This window comes from Condylura cristata, unplaced genomic scaffold (genome assembly GCF_000260355.1).
Source record: "Condylura cristata isolate star-nosed mole 26May11 unplaced genomic scaffold, ConCri1.0 scaffold00022, whole genome shotgun sequence".
Lineage (NCBI taxonomy): Eukaryota > Metazoa > Chordata > Mammalia > Eulipotyphla > Talpidae > Condylura > Condylura cristata.
This window is the reverse complement of record NW_004567123.1, coordinates 36,186,838-36,193,670: the sequence shown is the minus strand read 5'-3', so window position 1 is coordinate 36,193,670 and position 6,833 is coordinate 36,186,838. Positions and strand designations below refer to the sequence as shown.

General features: G+C 55.7%; 2 protein-coding genes across 2 annotated transcripts in view; both read right to left on the bottom strand.

Annotated features, from left to right (window-relative positions):
* LOC101633865 (trithorax group protein osa-like) overlaps positions 1–6,833 on the bottom strand; it is an 88,909-nt gene that overhangs the window by 44,327 nt on the left and 37,749 nt on the right. The gene's annotated exons all lie outside the window — the stretch shown is intronic.
* Positions 2,544–6,833, bottom strand: part of LOC101633642 (serine/arginine repetitive matrix protein 1-like) — a 48,079-nt gene continuing 43,789 nt past the window's right edge. The window contains exons 8-9 of the mRNA XM_004687073.2: positions 5,281–5,353; positions 2,544–2,664 (exon numbers count right to left, since the gene is read on the bottom strand). The gene's annotated coding sequence lies outside the window, so the exon portion shown is untranslated. The remainder of the gene's footprint in view (positions 2,665–5,280; positions 5,354–6,833) is intronic.

Below are 6,833 nucleotides of genomic sequence, written 5' to 3'. Positions count from 1 at the left end.
CTGCACGCCGACAGGCCTGGGAGGCACATCTGGAGGGCGGGAGGTGGCAGCAGAGTCCCTGGGGGAAACCGAGGCAGAGCCTGCCTCGGCCGGGGGTGTGGGGGGGAGCAGCGCCTGTCTGTGTGTGCCACAGCTCCCATCCTGCAGGGCCCTCCCACGAGGCTCAGGGCAGAGTGGGGCAGAGCAAACGCACAGGACGGACAGCAACGCGGAGGGTTAATAGCGAGTGAGCTTTGGGCAGGGGAGGGGGGCAGGGAGGAGCAGGGGGGGCTCAGTGCACACCTGGTCAGCTCTGGCCGCGCCCCCAACCTGCTCTTTTGCTTTTCAAATAACAGCTGACTGCCTGCGGTCCACGCATGCACATGCTACAGGCCCCTCCTCAGTCTCCTCTTGGGGTGAGAGGCGGCCTTTGGAGACACTGCTCTCACCGGGAGAGCTCCTCTGGGTGGGGAGCGTGCAGCTTCCAAGCTGGGGCTGCAGAGGACACCAGGAGCCCCTGGGACCTTTTAAGTAGCCCTGGAAGTCAAATTTAGGAGCAGTTGGGGGGGGCCAGGCAGGTGGGCCCCCTTTCCCGCCTGGGCCAAGGCTGCGCCCCTCCACTACACTAGAGCCCTGCTCACTCCTGGGGGAGGGCCCTCTGCTCTGAGGTGGGAATCCCGGCGAGCAGTTCCTGAATGCAGGCTCACTCGCAGCCCCCGCTGAGCGCCCGTCACGTGACCGCCCTGCGGCCGCTCACACCGACCTCAGCCCCGCAGGGCAGAGTCATGCCCATCCACTATCAACAGGCTCCACTGCCACGCAGAGCCGGGACCTCTGGCGGAAGGGCCCAACAGGGGCACTAGGCCCGCCCGGCACAGGATACCCGGGCACACGGCGGCGTCCCAGAGGCGCGGCCTCGGCGCAGTCTGGTGTTTGGGCTCCCTGGTAGTACGCAAACTGGCGCGCTTCCAGTCTCAGACACGGATATTTTGAGAACGTGTTCAGTTTTCATCTACGTATGTGAATAGGTGTGGGAGTAGATCAAGCATAAAACTGCTAAAATAGAAATCTGAAATCTAATTCGGGTGTGTAATACTAAAACATAAAATCCTTCCATTGAAGCAATTACTATGTAGATGGAGATGTTGTGCTGGGGGCTGGCAGGTTTATCATCGTCTCTACTATCACTTAATGAATTTAACATTGACTGTGAAGTGCAGACAGTTCCTCCTGTGTCTCAAAGCCACCGAACACCAAAACATGCACCGATGGCTAACCTGACTGTTCGGAAAACTGGGGTGGGGGCCGGAACTACTCTTAGGCGAGAGGGCAGCGCCTGGCAGAAAGCGCCTGGCAGAAAGCGCCTGGCAGAAAGCGGGTCGTCCCGCTCCCGCGAGCCCCCGCCTGTGGCGCGCCCAGTGGGGGGGGCACCGCCCTACCAACTTCATCCCTCTGCGCCTGCTCTGCGCTTCGTGGGAAAAGACAGACAGAGAAGGAAGACAGAAGACCAGCAGACAGACGCAGGGTACAGGGACTGAACACGAGAGCACGTTTATTCACGCGTGTTAGCAGTGACACGTCACTTGCAAACAGTCACAGAGAAAGGTGCAGGCGAGTCCTAGCAGGCGGGGGGCACCCGCACACAGGGGTGCTCTGTGGGGCCGGGGACTCTGGGGATCTGCCCACTTTGGGTACAGTGGACTGTCAGTCTCTCCTTTTACGAAGATGCCTTTGGGGCCGTCACACTACATCTTCGCCAATTAGGGGGTTTGGTTTTTTGGTTGTTTCGGGGGGTTATTTTTTGTGCCTTTTGGGTTATTTTCCCGCTTATCGCTAAGAGGCTGTTAGGTGGTAGGGCCCGCACCCTCCCCCACAACAGAACAGTATTCTTGTTAGAAGTGCCCAGAAGGGGCTCCGGCATGCAAAGTGTGGTGGGACACAGCCGGGGACGCGCAACTGCAGCCAGCACCATCTAGGGACAACACATTCTAAAACAGATGACAGACACGCGTCAGTCCCTGCTGCCGCCCGCTGCTCTGCCCTCCCCCGCGGCACACCAGGTGTGCGGGCCACCCGCCACGCGTGCGCGTGCGTGCACGTGGTGGCTGTGGGAGGCAGGTGAAGAGGAGAACAACTGGGTCATAAATGGCCAAAACACGGACGCCGCTCCCAGCTTCCTGCCCCTGGCTGACGCTCTGGACTAGAAGGAATGAAGGCTCCGGGTCATTCTGAGCAGTGACCTTCCACACCGTGGCGAGGCCTTTTTCTTCCCACCTCAAAATTAAAATAGGTGGTGCGGCCGCCCTTCATCGAGGGATTTCCCCCCCCAACGAGGTCTGAAATATTAAAGATCAGACCCACCCCCGGGGTGGATGGAATTTAGTCGATCGTTTTAAACAAGTAGCCGATTCAGACGGCAACTGGGGAAACAGAAACCATATGGGGAAACATGGAGTCCGCAGTCCGGCTGCCGCGCTCAGGTCTCCAGCCGGCCCAGCTGGCCCTAATCAGGCCGCCCGCGCTGGCCCGGCCCTGGCCCTGGCCCTGGCCCTGGAGGGCGGGCTCCCGGCTCAGTTTCCCAGCGTGATCCTCATGTTTGTTTGTTTGTCAAAAAGTTGTTCTGGTTTTGAATGTGCCTACCCATCGCTGTTGCTCCTTGCAGCCTGCGGGTCCTCTTCGCCGCCCCTTTTAAAGAGAGATTGAAAGCTCACCTAATCTGCGAGGCACCGCGTTCCGCACCCCACAGCCGCTCCACGCGCTGCGCCAGCGCCGCCATCCCCGTGCCCACGCGAGGCCCTCGCTAGGCCCTGGCTGGCTAAGTGGGGGCCTCCCGGGGCGGCCACCGCCCGGGGAGTGCGAGGCGCGGCGGCGCGCGGGCCCTCTGGAGACCCTTGCTGGGCGCAGAGGGCCGGTAATTACTCGCTGCGCTTCTGCTAGCGCGCAGGCCTCGGGAGAAGGCGGGCGGTACCCCGGCGCCCTTGGGGCAGAGCCGCCCGCTCCCTTCTCGCAGACCTCGGCCTGGCCTGGCCGCGCGGGACAAAGGCCCTGCGCGGGGCGCTATGGGGGCTCTCCAGAAGACTCATTTCTCAAGGCCCAACCCCACTGAGGCTGGCCACTAAAACCGGGGTTGGGCCGCAAGGCGGCAGCAGGATTGAAGAGTGCAAGCCACTAGCACCAGGCCCCCACCCCCACCTTCCTCGGCGCCCGCCCCCCACCGTGGGGAGGGGAGGCCAGGCTGGCCGTGTGCTTTTGTAACCCAGGAGCCATTTGCGATGGCTTTGTAACTGATTAGCTTAGCTCCCTCAACGTTAATGGCACTTTTTTGTTCGGGCACTTAATGTCAGGAAGAGTTAGCTCAGAGTTAGGAATCTCCGCATTTGACCCCTGTGATTTCTGAAGGTCAGATTAATATTACACGCTACTCTCAAAATGTAATCAGCACTGCAAGCTGCTGACAGTGAAGACGGATTTAATAGCGCAGCCCAGCCCTAACAAAGCTCGCGTTTGCGGGGGTGAGGAGGAGCAGGCCCGAACCCCATAAAACACTCTTGTGGGCAGCTGTCACCCCGTTTTGTAGGGAATTCCTAGTTAAGAAGGAAACGCTTTTGTTGCAATACCGCAGTGAGGAAAAAGAAAAAAGGAGGCTCTGTGGACTAGATAAAAATCAGGCTTCCCCGCTCGCACCAAGAATTCCCCTGTATGCCACATCCCCAGCTAAATTTAACATCCCAGGGCTACCTAGGGCTGGCCCTACAAAGCAGGCGCACTGGGAGGGCAGCTTCCTCTTTTTGAAAAGAAAACAAAAACAGAAGTTTGGCTTAAATGCCCCATCTGCATTAGAGACTGGTTCCCTTAGGGGAATCCTGTCTCTTGAAATTGGAAACTATTGGGGCAGTCTGGTAACAAAACTTTGAAGGACTCCACGGCTGTCTTCTCAGAGGAGGCTAAGGTAAACGGTGGCCGCCGCATCCTTTTAAAGATGCTGGCCGTGTCCAGTCTTAATCAAAATATTTATCTAGAAGAGGGTACATGGCCTCACCAAGCAGCAGTCCCACCAGTCACAGGGAAGGGACTGACCGTGCGGGAGATTGCCTGGGACTGTTTTTAAATTGCTAATTCATAGTTGAAGTGGGTGTCAAGGCTTTTTGTATCCTGGACCCTATAGAAGGGTGTCAGGAATTGGGGGTTTCAGAATCGGCTTGAGAGGGGTGAAGGTGACCGGCTTAACAGCACGTCACGCATGCGCACCCCAAGAGGCCTTCCTGAAAGCGGTACAACGGCCGGTGTCCTTCGCAATTCAAGGTTCAGGCAGCAAGAGGTATTCTAAACTAAAATGCCCATTGGTTTGGTGATGTCATTCTGTTCTCCCCATCTGAGGAATTCTAGAATTTTCCATGAAGACCGCCTTTCTGTGGCATTTTTTTTACCTCTGAAAGGTGAGTGAGGAAATCTGTACCCCCTGGCACTGGACAGGGGCCAGCGGCTTATCTTGGCGTGGCGGGGCTTGCAGAGGGGGCTGCGCACCCCTCCTGACAGCCCTCTCAAAGGAGGGGATGCAGGCAAGGCCCTTCTCAGCCTGCAGCAGGCGGCCGCGCCGAGCAGGAGAGGCCCTCTTCTTTCTGCTCCTTGCGGTATTCGGTATTCGCAGTGCAGGGCCTGGGCCCCAGGGCCTGGGGGGCTTTCAGAGGCAAAAGCGCCCCCTGACTGGGCCAGAAGTACCCAGCCCCCTGCCTTCCCTTCCTGTAAAGGTTTCCTTTTTGTTCTCTTTTTTAGGCAGGACTATTGATTCTTTAAAAAGGGAAACAAAGACCTGCCCTTAATGCTAATTCCTCAGGGGCAATTAGGGATCATTGACAAGGGCTGGCTCTGGCAAGCTGTTTTCTGTGGGATTATTGAAATAGTGTCGCCCTAATAGTCTCAGGCATCTAGCACTGGTGCACTGCGCTGCGCGGGAGGGTGGGGACCCCTCTCTGCAGTGGTCAGTCGCCAGGCAGAGGGGCGCCACGGCCAGTGCCAGCCATGTTGGAGACTCACTGCAGCAGGATCTGCGGCAGACCCGCCGGGGGCCAAGCAGACCCTGATTTCTGAGGGGGGGGGAGCCCCAAGGCTTATTTATTATCATCAGCTTCTGCACCAGAGATCAAAGGGGGAGACAAACCCCTAAAGCGCTCTTCCCAGGATTTTCTACTATGTAGGCTGAAAACCCTGAGTGAAAGTCGGCTGCCCAACCCCACCCCCACCTGAGCTTCCTAAAGGTCAGTAAAATCGGGTGACTTTGCCCTTCACAGATTTGACACTTACTCTCCATTAAACCCGTTAACATGCAGGATCCGCATTTGCTTCACGATGGTGCTTTTACCAGATTCTCCGGCACCTAGAAAACGAAAGTAAGTCTCAGGTCACGCAGGAGGCAGTGCACACTGTCGGCCGGGGAGAGGGCTGTGTTCTCCATAGAAGCCACACGCAACAAACAAACAAAATAGCAGGCTTGCCATTTTCTTTGCCATTCAGACGCAGAGAAATGAAATAAAAGCCCAGCTCTGTCGACCTGCAGCATTTCACCGTCAGAATAACAAACAAGAGTTAGAGGTTTCGCAGTTTGCCCATGGTTTTGTCCACCCCCGCCCCCACCTTGGGGTGTCTGAAAATTTGCAGGGTGGGGAAGCAGGGGCAAAGAAGGAATGTCGCAGTGGGGGGCTGACGCTAAAACCGGGAAACTGAGCCCTCGGGACGTGAGCATTCACTGGCACACGTCCCCATCACGGTGGGTGCCACACCATTTGCTGTTTGTTGGCTGTTTCCCGGTTAAATGCCCAGGGTTCAGAAACAATGCCCGCGCCGCAGGTCCGCAGTCTCGCCCCTCCTCGAGGTCACCAGCTGGCTCCCCCAGGCCCGCCCCCCCATTCGAAAATCAGCCCCTCAAACCACAGCATTACATGTGATCCACAGAGCGCCCCCTCCTCCCCTAAAGTGTATCTCTCTAACGATAAATCCCCTCTGGACACGACCACCAGCTTGCAGGGGAAAATGGAAGACCATCAGTGTTTCTGTCATCTTCTCGAAAAATACAGGTAATATCTATCAGTGGGGCTGGGGAACAGCCTTATTGACATTCAGCATCAACTGAGAGAAGTATTCACAGGCAAGACTTTCATCATAGGAAAAATATTCCTGGAAACCACGGATTTTTTAGATAGTCCAAGCCCTTTCCAATTAAAGAAACACGTGCCTCCATTTTAAATCACCTTTCATTTGTAAAAATACAGTTTACAGGAAAAAAATACATTTCCACAGGCTAGGAGGAGGATTGCTGATGGGTGGTTTTTTTTTTTTTTGAATCTCTGCAAATTCACCCTTCTCTCCCGGTAATCCGGGCGAAGTTTTTTGCCCTCCTCCCACACAAACCTGTTTGGTTTTTACCCATTTTCTTTCTTTGTTCACTTTGAATCTTTTTGTTTTACTGCCCAGATAGCAAAGCATCCTCCTCTCGCCTTTTCAGGAGGCTGTAATCAATATCTGCAAAAGGTGAAATTAGTTTCCACAGAAACATTGATTTCAAAGCAAACACTCAATCTTAATGAAACTGACTCATGAATTAAAATATTAATGGCACTATTCAGAGTCCAGGGGACACACAGCACGAAGCAGGTTGCCACTTCTTTTACTTCAGAAGTGTTAACGAGGAACTCTCCCTTCTGCAGGCAGACAGATCCATGCCTCAGTTTCCTCACTGATGAAATTAAAGAAGGGGGCTGCAAAATTACTGCTAGAGCTTTTGGTGGTGCTGTGGCTCACCCAATTTGTAAGTCCTCAGCTTTAAAAGAGGACTTGGGGGTTAGTCTCCGGGGGGGGGG